This window comes from Dicentrarchus labrax, unplaced genomic scaffold (assembly GCF_905237075.1).
Source record: "Dicentrarchus labrax unplaced genomic scaffold, dlabrax2021, whole genome shotgun sequence".
NCBI lineage: Eukaryota > Metazoa > Chordata > Actinopteri > Moronidae > Dicentrarchus > Dicentrarchus labrax.
In genome coordinates this window covers 3,334,039-3,347,649 of record NW_026136713.1, presented here as the reverse complement: position 1 = coordinate 3,347,649, position 13,611 = coordinate 3,334,039, and the positions used below count along the sequence as shown (strand labels likewise).

At 41.1% G+C, this 13,611-nt stretch overlaps 1 protein-coding gene across 1 annotated transcript in view; it reads left to right on the top strand.

Annotated features, from left to right (window-relative positions):
* The window catches only part of LOC127375232 (storkhead-box protein 2), a 93,565-nt gene that overhangs the window by 4,714 nt on the left and 75,240 nt on the right, over positions 1-13,611 (top strand). The gene's annotated exons all lie outside the window — the stretch shown is intronic.

Genomic DNA, 13,611 nt, shown 5'->3' with positions numbered 1-13,611 from the left:
AATCAGAAGATTGGTTCGATCCCCGGCTCCTCCTGCAAGATACTGAACCGGGCATCTGGTTTGCTCACTTGGTAGAGCTGGCGACCATGGACCGAGTCCTTCAGCGGCCCAGGGTTCGAATCCGACCTGTGGCCCTTTGCTGCATGTCATCCCCTCTCTCTCTACCCCCCTTTCCTGTCTAACTCCAGCTGTCACTGTCAATTAGAGGCAATAAAAGGCCCCCAAAAAAATTACTAACTAAAAAAAGATACTGAACCAAAAACTGCTGTGTCATCGGTGATGAATGTTAGTTTCTGTTTGTGATGGCTGTATGAATGTGTGTGAATGGGTGAATGTGGCATGTAGTGTAACAGCGCTTTGAGTCAGCCGAAAACTAGAAAGGCGTGCAAGTACATTTCATTTACCATGCGATTTTAAGTGGATTGTCTCAAGCCTGTTCTCAAGAAATTATTATTATACATTGCAATATATCCTCACAGACATGTGAGTTATAATACATACTATTATTTGATGAAACAAGTTTATCTTTACCAAATTACCAATATAATTTGCAAAAACAAGTCAGGTAACTGAACATGATATACAATAACAAAGCAACAATATAAAAATATGTAATAATTATATACTTTTCCGTTCTTTTCTTTTATACGTTTTCTTCCCCCGACATAATGATTACATTTCTGTTCAATAAAAACTGTACAGATCAAACAATATAAAATTGGATGTTATTCAGTGGCTAAACTAAATACAATAACATGGAAGTATGTTTATGTGTGAGAGAAGGAGTAAAGGGAGAGATGCATGAGAAATAGTCAGCTATCTTGATCACATTGAGACCTTTCTTTGGGATGCATTTAACATAAGGTACTTTTCAAATATTGTGTCAATAATTTTCAGTGTTTTTGACCCTCTTGTGGTACTGGGTATTAAAAACAAAATAGACATCAAGGACCCCAGCCCCAAGGTGATGTCTGAAGGGAGAGATGTCTGTCTCGTCCTGATAGTCTCTATCTAGTCCATGCCAAAACTATCTTCTTGTTGGGGATCTCTGGATTCTAGGGCAGACAACAATCTATAGGCTATATGACATTGCTGAGTTACCTGGACAGTGTTCTGGCTATTTGTCGTTGTAACTATAGGCATACCTTCCTGTTGATACTGTAGAGGTGTTGGGGTCCTCTTTGAATAAATATGGGAATTGGACAGTCACAACACTGTTAATTCACTGTTTATTATGTATCTGCCCCAAGTGTGAACCTATTGTGACATTACCCATTGGTTTGTGGAATACCGTTTTGAAGCCTTGAGTTCTGCATTTTTGGCTGTTGCCATGACAGTTAGACAGAGCCAGCGTGAGCCAGTGGAGGTGACGTACTGCGAGTTGATGATTAATGTAATGTAGAATATTACTGCCAAAAACTGCAAAAGTAAATGTTGAAAATAGTAAATCATAAAGAAAAGCTGTTTCCTGACAACTTGAGATACTTGTGTTTTACTCTAGTATTTCCATTTAGCTACTATATACTTATATATGTTCATTTTGAATGTTTGTGACTGAAGGATGATGTGTTCCTTTATGGGTTGAGAAAATTCTTACTCCTACTTCTTAAGATGAATTATTTAGAAACATTTGGATTAGGTGGAAAATGCATTGTCACAAAGCTGTTTTTCTAAGCTCATGAAAAGTTGACTTTGTAGAGATAATGGTTCTCTCAGTGATGCTGCAAACATTTGATCTTATGGAACATGATGCATTGCTGTAGATTAAACTACCCAACAGTATATAAGTATGAGCTCAATCTCAAATATTAACAACAGTCAAAAGCAACATTAATGCAGCAGTCTTAGGAATCCAAAAACATCAGATGTAATAGTTACACACTGATATGGAATATTTTAGTGTACAGTGAGTACTTTTACTTCTGATACTTTGATTACATTTTGCTAATAATACTTAAATTCATGTATTTGAATTTCACAGTGTGGAATTGGTACTTTTACTTAAATTATCTGAATACTTCTTCCACCACTGACTGGCACTGTATCTCAGTCCTTCCAGAAAAACGCAGTTTTTTTTGGTGATTTTTGCGGGCAAAAATCCTTGATTATGTGGCACGTTTTCTTACAAAATGCGATGGAATATGCGGGATATTAATGCAATTTTAAGCGATGAAATTGCGGGAACTTGCAAAAACTGCGGCTTCATCATGGGGTTTGCAGTTTTTCGATGATGTTCACGTTGTATAATTACGTCACTTCATAACGTTCCCATCGCAACAGGGGAAAATGGCTGCTTTTGTGTGAAGTAAACGCAACATTTTTCAACTTTCTGCTAAGATATATGTGACTTTTTTTGCAACGAAAATGCGGGGATAATGAAATCCCCACGTATTTTGCGCGGAAATCTGCAATTTATCCTGCGAAAGTGTTGCATATTTGAAAAAATGCGGCCCCTGCATAAATATGCGGACTTTTCGCATTGAATTATGCGATCACATAATCGCGTTTTTCTGCAGGGACTGGCATCTATTATGTATAATCCATGTCTCTCTTCAAAATGAGAAAAGAATAATACTATCCAGGAAAAAACACAATATGCTTTTTGGCGTATAGATTAGGGGTGGGCGATATGGGCAAAAAACAATATTTAGTTATTTTTTGGGATTTTGGCAATAACGATAATCAGTCGAAATCCTTTAAAATGTGATTGGAATTGTCTGAGTTAGGGCTTGTGTCCACCAAACGCGTTTTTAGCGCTGAGAGCGCTGAAAAACTCATTTTCCGAGCACCCAGCGGTGTTAAAAGTTGAACAGATTTCAACTTGAAGCGCTCTGAGCGCTGCGCCAAAAAAGTATTTTCGAAACTAAACCATTTCCATGCCAGAGAGGTAGACCCACGTCTCGGCACTAAATCATCTGAAGTACCGGTAGCTTCATGGACTGGAGGTGCTTGCATTTTCGCTCTACCATCACAACGCGCTGCTAAACTGTTGCAAGGAGGATGCTAGCGAGAGGGCATGTGATCACGTCATGTGATCAAGTAGGCCCACTAGTCGTGTGACTGAATCCTGCCATGCTGTAGAGAGTGTTGCTGCACCGTGTATTAAATGGATGTGAGGAGTTTCCGCGTGCATTTCAATATTTTTGGCGAAGTAATTTAAATACTCGATAATGGAAATTTGCACATCGTCAAAACAACAATGACGATATTATCGCAAACGATATATATGCTTCAGAATGGCGCCGGCGACAACGGCAGCCTGTTATGGCAGCTCCTATTATTGTTGTAGTTTTAGTGTGTTTTCAGTGTGTTTTTAGCCTGTGTTTTTTGCTATTTTTAACTGTTTTCTTATTTTCTTACTACTTTGTTCACGTCGCCTAAATACCTTTTTGCCGTTTTTGAGCATTTTTTATTTTTTGTTTGCACGGGTCTCCATGGCGACGGCGAGTCACATTGTTTACACCCATGACCAGATGATCGCCCTGATGTACCCTAGCATCCTGACTGGAGAGAGACCCTCCCTACCGGAGGAGCTGAGGAGATGGCGAGGCTGCAGAGCAGGGGTTAAACGGAGGATGAAGAAGAGGAGGTTTAAACCCAACAAACGTGGCTACACGAGCAGATACCGGACTCCAAAACGTCACCTTTCCCGGCTTCCAGACGGTTCGAGTTGACAGGGACACCACCGCGACCGGCATGAAGAAAGGAGGGGGACTGTCCGTGCTCATAAACAACAGGTGGTGTAACGCCGGGTACGTCTGTGTGAAAGAGCGTGTCTGCAGCCCGGACATAGAGCTCGTCGCCGTTGGACTTCGTCCATGTTATCTGCCACGGGAACTTTGCAGTGTTATCGCCGTCACTGTCTATATTCCTCACAGTGGTCTTCATCATCACCATCACTGTTTACATTTATGATGTCTTTTATTCTCCTGTACAGCACTTTGGTCAACTTTGGTTGTTTTTAAAGTGCTTACCAAATAAAGTTGGATTGGATTGTGTTATTATACAGTGGATAAATGACATTAGCAGAAATTAGCAGTTAAATGAAATTATTGTACTTAAGTGGTGGATTAAGTTATTGCACAAAAAAGAAGAAGAGTGTCCAGGTATGTATGTGAGTAGATTATTATTGCACAGTGAGTGGCATGTGTGCTACAGTAGCTTGTCCGTTGCGTCATTGAGCCTTGGCCACCCATGACCCTGTTTCCGGTTTACTGATTGACCGTATGTATAATGGACAGATCTTCTGGGCTTGAAAAGTGAAGCCAGTTACAAGGTTGATTTGCAGAGGCTCCAAACAAGATTCTAACTGTGGGGAAGATGAGGATGGAATGGAACAGGAGAGGGACAGACCCGAGAGGAGAAGCATGAAGCCAGTAGAGGAGCAAGGGAGGTTGGGAGAATGACAGAAGCAGCGACAGCGCATTGAGCCAAAATATTTTCACATCTAACTCTGTTAATTCAATTTTTTCAATTCAAAATCTTACTGAGGTCAAAGTATAGAGCAAAATTTACTTTAGTCATTGTACAGTAAAATGGTCCCTCTCAGTATTTTACTGTTAGAGTTGATGTTTTTGCATTAATATTACTGCTCTATTGATATGAATGCTGAATTTAAATGCTGTAGATGTCCATGAAACACACATGGTTTTCTTTATGTCAGAAGAAGAGAACTGTTTAGAAGACCATAAATAGTTATATAACTGCTCAGGGAGAGATTTATCTCCTTTCTATAGTGAAAGCCTTCTTGCTTAGCCTGCAGTAATAATGGTGTGTGTATGCCTGTATGCCTGTGTGCTAGTTTTCTGCTCTGATTAAAGAAGAGAAAGGCAGGAAGGAGTGTATAAAGGGCTTATCCTCCCCACCACACACACACACACACACACACACACACACACACACACACACACACACACACACAGATAATCTGTGTATCTGATATTTGACCTTTGCAAAAGAGCTGAGATTATGTTTTATTTAAAAAAATTTTAAGCATCAGTTTTAAAGGTACAAGGTACAAAACAAGGTATTGCTATGTCTGTTTTCCATATAAAAGTCAAAGGGACCATCATATGCTTACCAATTTTCATACGTCTGTGTGAAACAGGACACTGGGGCTGCTTCATTATAATCTTCTATGGGGCACTATGGAGCCATTTTTGTCACTTCCATGGGAAAGCATCCTTTAAGATGTTACAATTTACTATTTGTGATGTGTGCGCCAAGTTTCATGAATTTACAATCATGTTTAGCCCACCAAAAATGTGATGAACTGCAAAAAAAACGTAACGTGAAGGTGGCGCTACCACTATGTCTTAATATTGTTATGTAGACAAGTTCAGGGCGGGACTGTTAGAAACGCACGTGAAGTTTCATTGAGATTGGACCACGTACGCTGAAGTTATGAGGACGTGTTCAGGGCGAGACTGTTACAGAATATATGAAGTTTATTGGAGATTGGACATTGCACACTGAAGTTATGAGTGCTGTTTTATGGCGAATCGGCTGAATTCGACAAGTCGTCACTGGCACGGTCATTTCACGTAACTCAGCTCAAAATCGCCACGCAGCGCTTACTTCCTGTTGCCAGTAGGTGGTGCTATCACTATGTCTGAATATTGTCACATAGACGTGTTCAGGGTGGAACTGTTATCAACACACGTGAAGTTTCATTGAGACTGGATCATGTACGCTGAAGTTATGAGGACGTGTTCAGGGTGGGACTGTACACTGAAGATATGAGTACTATCTGTTTGATGGCCAATCGGGGGAATTCGACATGTCGTCACAGGCATGCGGTTAAATGTACAGTCACAAATAGCACAACTTTTGATCACCAATGGGTCTAGATGGCAGTGATCAAATTTGAAGTCAATCTAATAAAATCTGTAGAAGTTCGTTAAAACAGAAGCCCTTAAATGCCGGAAATGGCATCACAGTTTGACATTCGATTCAACCTGACAAACTTTTAGGGCACGCCACGGACACGCCCTTTAACATACATGCACAAATAGCACAACCATTTTCGCCCCAACTCGGGGCGTGCTGCGGCCGTGTCACGTGCTGTCGTCACAAGTATGGACCACAACAGGAAAATGTCATGTAAACTAGCTCAAAATCGCCATGCAGCGCTTACTTCCTGTTGCCAGTAGGTGGCGCTATCACTATGTCTGAATATTGTCACGTAGATGTGTGCAGGGCGGGACTCTTATCAGACAAGTGAAGTTTGGAGCCGATTGGACAATGTACAATCAAGTTATAGCGAATCGTGTTTTGTGGCGGTACATCAAAATTTCCCACCACGCCACAGACACGCCCCTCACCACAATCATCACATATCATCAACAATGTGTTTTGCATTTTATAAGTACATTTCAGCTGGATCTAATCATCCTGCTAGGAGTAGAACATGAAAGTATAAAATGTGACACTTTCTGTTGCCAGTAGGTGGCGCTATCGCTATGTCTGAATGTTGTCATGCAGACGTGTTCAGGGCGGGACTCTTATCAAACACGTGAAGTTTCGCTGAGATCAGATAATGTACACTGAAGTTGTGAGGATGTGTTCAGGCTAGGACTGGTTCAGAATATGTGAAGTTTATTGGAGATTGGACATTGCACACTGAAGTCATGAGTACTTTTTTATGGTGAATTGACTGAATTCGACAAGTTGTCACTGGCTAGCGGTTTGATGTACAGTCACAAATAGCTCAACTTTTCATCTAGTTTGTATGACCACAGAATTCAAAATGGCCAACTGTGACGGCACACCACAGACACGCCCTTCAACGTACAGTCTCAAATAGCACAACTTTTGATAACCAATGTGTTTAGATTGCAGTGATCGAATTTGAAGTCAATCTGAGAAAATCTGTAGGAGGAGTTAGTTAAAACAGAAGCCCTTAAATGCTGGAAATGGCATCACAGTTTGACATTGGATTCAACCTGGCCAACTTTGAGGGCACGCCACGGACACACCCTTCAACGTACATGCACAAATAGCGCAACTTTTAATCGGGACCATTTTTTGACTGGACTGAACAATTTTGAAGCAGATCCGATAAATTCCCTAGGAGGAGTTTGTTCAAATACAACACGAAAAATCACAGAAAATGACAAAAAAAACTCAAAATGGCTGACTTTGATGCCACGGACACGCCCTTTAATGTACATGCATAATTAGCACAACTTTTAATCAGCACCATTTTTTGACTGTACTGCCAAAATTTGAAGCAGATCCGATAAATACCCTAGGAGGAGTTTGTTCAAATACAACACGAAAAGTTCGCCCAAAGTGAACATGAAAATCAGAATGGCCGACTTCCCGTGGGGTTTGGGGTATGGGTCCAAGAGGCTTTTTTGTACGTCTCGGCATGTTACATGTGCCTACCGAGTTTCATACATATGTAGAAACATAGGTGAAACGTGGCGCCGTGGCTGCTTTTTTCTTATCCTGTAGAGGGCGCTACAAACACGAGAAACACGATTTTTGGTATGTGAGCTTCAGGCACCACTCTACACGTGTTTCACAATTTCATACTCACAACTATTACGGTCTCTGCACAGTGATTTACCATGCCACCAGAGCACCTAGTGGCGGATAGTTGACACATTTTTTAGCGAGCCTCAGGGAGTCATGGGCAAGCATCGTACCAATTTTCATTTTAATCACATGTGCTGTTACAGAGATATAAACTTCTTCATTTTAAAGAGCGCCACCTAGTGGTGATGGCCTGAAATTGTGAAAAATTCTGGGCGGAAGTGGGAGATTCAGCTCCATTCACCGAACGCATGGATACAAGGTTTTTGTATGTGTGACAAACTATGCAGAAGTTATTAGCCTAAACGCACTTTTTATGATAGTAGCGCCACCTAGTGGCCAACCTTAAAACGCGACGCATAGAATATCCCCATTTTCACCAGGCCTGACAACTTTGCCGAATAAAATTGAGTTTTCGTATTTGTTCAGGGGGCAAAAATGCAGTCAAAGGGGGCTAAAACTAATAATAGGTAAGAAGAAGAAACATAGTAAAAACAATAGGGACCTCCAGCGGTTGCTGGCTCGGTTCCTAAATATCCACAAAACAAGAATTGGTAAAATATTTCTCTGCTCTCACTGCTTTAGATCTGCATCAGTCATTGGAATTTCAGGACCTTTAACACTCTCAGTGGTCGCCTACTTTTAGGGATGTCACAGTACCAATGAAATTATATATTGAAAAACAACAAACTTATCGGAAGGTTGTTGATTCGATCCCCGGCTCCTCCCGCCACATGTTGAAGTATCCTTGAGCAAGATACTGAACCCCAAATTGCTCCCGATGCTGTGTCATCGGTGTGCATATGTGTATGAATGAGTTAGTTTCTGTTTGATAGGCTTTGCCATCACTGAGTGAATGTGTGTGAAAGAGCGAATGTGGCATGTAGTGTAAAAGCGCTTTGAGTGGTCGGAAGACTAGAAAGGTGCTGTACAAGTACAGGTCCATTTACCATCCATTTACCATTTATTGTGCTAATTGAAATTCTCTGTCTAGTACATTATAGCATTCTAGTTTCTGCAAAAATCGGCAAACACGTAGAGTTTATCCTGATGTACAAAAAATCCAGTAGGAGCCATATCCCAAACCCAACAGGAAGTCGGCCATTTTTGATTTAGCATTCATTTCTGGCGATTTGCACACATATTCGAACAAACTACTCCTAGGGGATTTATCAGCTCGATTTCACATTTGGACGCAGCCATCTAAATACATTCATGATTAAAAGTTGTACTATTTGTGACTGTGTGTCAGACAGCCTGCAGGTGGCATGGCGTCTAATTTCGATGCCTTGCCATGAAACGGAAGTTGTCATAACTTTATCGTACGTGATCTCAACAAAACTTCACGTTTGATGAGTCCCGCCCTGAACATGTCTATGTGATAATATTCAGTAATAGGGATAGCGCCACCTACAACAACAGGAACAGGAAGTAAGCACTGTGTTGCGAATTTAATCTGATTAAAGTGAAATTTTAATGTTGTGGTCTGCACGTGTTACGTGATGCGGCCGCAGCACACCCCAGTGCACGCCGGGTGCGAGGGCACGTTCATCACTGCTTGCAGTTTTAATTTATTGATTGGATTTCTGTTTTCCAGTGCTTGAAATATTTTAGTTTATTGTCTTTGTCAATTTGTTTTACTTGTGAGTAGGGGATTATTTCCATAGCATCACTGTGGCATATGAATATAATGTTCTTATTTGGTTCATGTATTTCTATCTGTGAGAGTGAGATCCAAATTCTGGAACCACTTGATAGAATCAGATTCACACTCACTCTCACTCTCACAATCACACTCACACACATGCACACGCACACACACGCACACACACTGGCTGGTCCGTAGCAAGCTGCCACAGTCTAAAATTAATGGGAAGGTAGTTAGGTGTATATGCAGCCTTGTCAGGTCCAGAAAAGTTAATCCCTGGTACGGTATGGTACTGTAGACCAAAAGAGTATCGTCACCTTTTCAGAACTTTGGCATCAACTGGTTGTGACATCCCTACCTACTTCTAGGGCAGCTGTGGGCGGCCGTGGCTCAGAGGCAGAGTGTCATCCACTAATCTCAAGGTTGTTGGTTCAATCCCCGGATCCTCACGCCACATGTCGAAGTATCCTTGAGCAAGATAATGAACCCCAAATTGCTACAGACTTGTGTGCTGGTCTTTGCTCCAGGCTTTCAGAAACAGCCAGTTCTTGTGGGCAAACATGGCAGACAGTCATAAAGGCAGCTCTCAGAGGGGAGGCATTACTATGCAAATTAATCAGCTTCTTGTTAGTAATTGTACCATAATGTATAATGTTACAATTAATTTGATAAAATTGGTATAAAAAAAAGTATTGTTCAGGAACCGATATCAAAGTCAAGGTCTCTGTATTGGTATCCGTATCAAAAATGTTTGAACGATGCCCAGCCTTAGTTGCAACCCTAATAGGATTAATGTCAATACTGCTAACTGCTGACAGACACAATTTCTGCCCTCCCTCCCTTCTCCCACAACAACACAGTGAGCGAGTGAGTGCAGACAGGCGAGCAGCAGAAAGAGAGAGGTGAACAGAGGACGAAAGACAAGACAAAGGAAAAGCAGCACTCGCTCTGCTCTGGATTAACCCTTTCTCATTACTTAATATTGCTTTTTGTAGATTTCTCTCTTTTACATGTCTTTATTCCATCATCCCTTTGCTCTGCCACAGTACACCATTTCTCTCTCTCTCTCTCTCTCTCTCTCACACACATTCTCACACTCACACACACACACACACACACACACACACACACACACACACACACACACTTTTCCCCAACAGGATCAGCAATTGTGTGTGAACAGAGTCCTAGAGGAATCATAATGGATGGAGGTAGAAGGGAGGAGTGTGTCTGCTTTTTTATGGAGATTGTGTCGTTCTCTCTCCTCCCTTTGCTGGCTGAGCAGCAGTCTCGTTCCTCTCGCTTTCTTTTGTATTAGCGCACCCACCTTCGCTTCCTCCTTTCTTTCTTCCCTCCCTTTACTGCACAGGCTTTTGTCTATCTGACAGAGACCCAGGCTTGTCTTTTTACCGCTTTCCCTACCAAGCGACCCTCTTTGACCAACGATACCGTCCCATCATCCCTTGGTGTGACCTGAGAAGCAAGGAAGGCAGCAGGAGAGGTGTGTATGCAGAATTGGAGGGACCCCCCACCCCCCAACAGTGACATGACTATGAGAAAGTCTGGCAAATCTGAGACTGGAATTATCTGTTTCACAACAATGGTGGTTGTTTATTTTTATTAGTTGATTTATTACGCCTAACGTTCCAGGATGGAAATTACGTGAGGAACTTGCAGCTTTGGGTTAAAAAAATTTCTTGTGGGGAAAAATTTTTTTTTGACTTAGTCTTGTACATAGATTTATCTGTCTACTGTCTGCCACCCAGCGTGGTGAAGATGAATAAGACGAGCAGTAACACGCTGAGGCGGGCATGGCCTAGCTCTGACCCGTTAGAGCGCCTGCTGCCACCGGCAGCTTCTGTAGAGCCTCACAAGGGCCGACGCTGTCGCAGTGAGAAGGACTACAGAATCCACAAAAACAGCAAAAGGAACCGCTACCCTCCACAGTATCCACCTGTTTACATGCACACAGGCACTGTATAACTGCCCAGACAGAAGCACTACCCATAGTTACCACAGGTTGAGAATGGGTTTACATTGGGAAGCTGTACATATACTGTTTGGGAGTTGTAACACTCACTACAACAGCATTATTTTCACAAGTGTATGTATCCTTGAGGTCACTTTACCATTATATATACAGTATTTACCTTTGCTTAGTGTTGGAGCCGTATGTGAAACAAATAAAGGGTACTAGGGTTTAGTGTTCTACTTCCATAAAGTTGAATGGTCAAAATCTGTGCAGCAGTTTCTGAAATATACTGACTTCAAGTTCCTAGAATGAGTCAAGTTACTTATACCTGTCGGTCTGTAAACAAGATGATGCTGTCAGAAACTCTCTCCACCCCCTGTGGTGGTGAGGAGAGGATGCTTTAATTCTGGTCGACAATGTTGTGAACAGACTCACCGACGAGCAGATACAGGTTAGCTGCACTGGGTAGCTAACAAGCAGCACAAACTTTTATCTATGTAGATAAGCATATAACGCTTTATGACCAATCACCAGCATTATTAGATCTTGGAACAAGCATACTGCATACTTAATGCGCACTGAACTGATGAGATTTACTCTTTAGGTATTGAAATTTGGTATCTAGTGGTCTTTTGTGATACTCAGCCCTACCTTGCTCTCAATGAAACTTTTTGAATTTGTGGATTACCCCTTTTTAATTTAAATTAATTAATTGGTTCTATAGAAAGATAGCTCATAAATGTCCTACCTCTGCGTTTACATCTACCTACTTAGCTAGGGGACCTGATGATGGTTGTTGCCATGGATACCATTTAGTTCATCATTCAACAATAATCACCACCATTTGTGTGAGTTCATTAAAGATTCTGGCTACCTTGTCTTGAATGCAGGTGGTGTGTGGTGTTTTTTTTACATTTGCTGTTTAGGGAACCTGACTATCATTTACAAAAATGTTGATTAAAAACAGCTGTAGACTGTTAAATTGGATACAACTATTGACAGCTGACATGACCTGCCACCAGAGATGTTTATTATTTTAATCATTGAAAGTGACAGTCGGCACCAGCTTAAAATAAGAAGCTGCCAGCTGAATGTTTTGTACATTGCTCTTTGCTAATAAAAAAAAAGACAGTTACAGTCTTAGATTTGCAAATCTGTTATTATTCTACTTCGTTTAAGAATGCTTGATTCTGATTGGCTGGGAGGAGGGCATTAACCCGGCAGGTTGCCTGCTGACTTGTCGGTTGTACTTGCTGCTGACTGAGCACAGCGTCATCAAATAGTAGATCAATACGCCGCTTGTATTTTTTTTCTATCACAGAAATTTCAAACATGAGGTCCATTGTAAAAATAAACCTTGTTTAAAAAAGTTTCTCAAATGTGTCGGAAATCTATAGGAGGGTCAGTCGATACATAGTTTCGCAAGCGAGATACAATGTAGCAACTACGTTATTAAACTAGTGATCAGATGCAGCCTTGTGTGGTTGCTATAGAAACTAATTAGCTACAGCTGAGCTAACGTTATTCACCGTAGTTCTAAAGGGGACTACTTTTTGAGGGAGATGAACTCAGAGTATATATTTAATAAGCATGCAATATGAATAAGAAAAAGCATAATTATTAAATTATTTGAATTGTTTTATTATGTTGGCAAGCAAGAAGTAGAATAAACGGGATAATCACCTCAAGGCAGGGCAATAAACAGTTTGCCTGGCTCGTGGAAGGTTACCGCCCGAGACGAGCCGGGCATATCAAACTGTTAATTGCCCTGCCTCTCAGTGATTATCCCTTACTTATTATATGTTATTATTTTACCAATCCGGGTGTCAGAATGTTAGATGAGTTACTTGCACCATTGAGCACAGCTAAATTACACATTCACACACAGTAATGTTCAAATCATATTTATTTATAAAGGACATTTAAAAGAAAAAAACAACCCTAGTGACCAAAGTGCTGTACAGAAACACAAATAAAAGGAAACACTGACATAAACATTAATGCACACAGCTCTTGGATACAGATAAACAATACAAAAGGCATAGGCAGTAAATCAGCCACATAAGGAGGATTCAAACGCTAGTGAGTAAAAGTGTGTTTTGAGCCTGGATTTAATAGAGTGAGTGAAGGGGGCACATCTGAAAGGGAGTGGGTGCTGTTCCATAGTCTAGGGCAGTGGTTCTCAATTATTTTCTGTCATGCCCCCCCAGGGGACAGACATTTTTTCACGCCCCCCCCCCCTGAATTGAAATACTATTGAGAACCTGATAATGTTTATTTATTTATCTGGACAAACCACTGTATGAGTTGCTGGCACCAGCATTCTGCATACAATCACCTGATTATCAAAATAGATTAATAAAATTAGCTGAGATAACATCTGCAACAACTTAAAACAATTTCCAAGTTCAGTTTATTAACGTACCAGCGCTGGGACCCGAATGATTTTCGT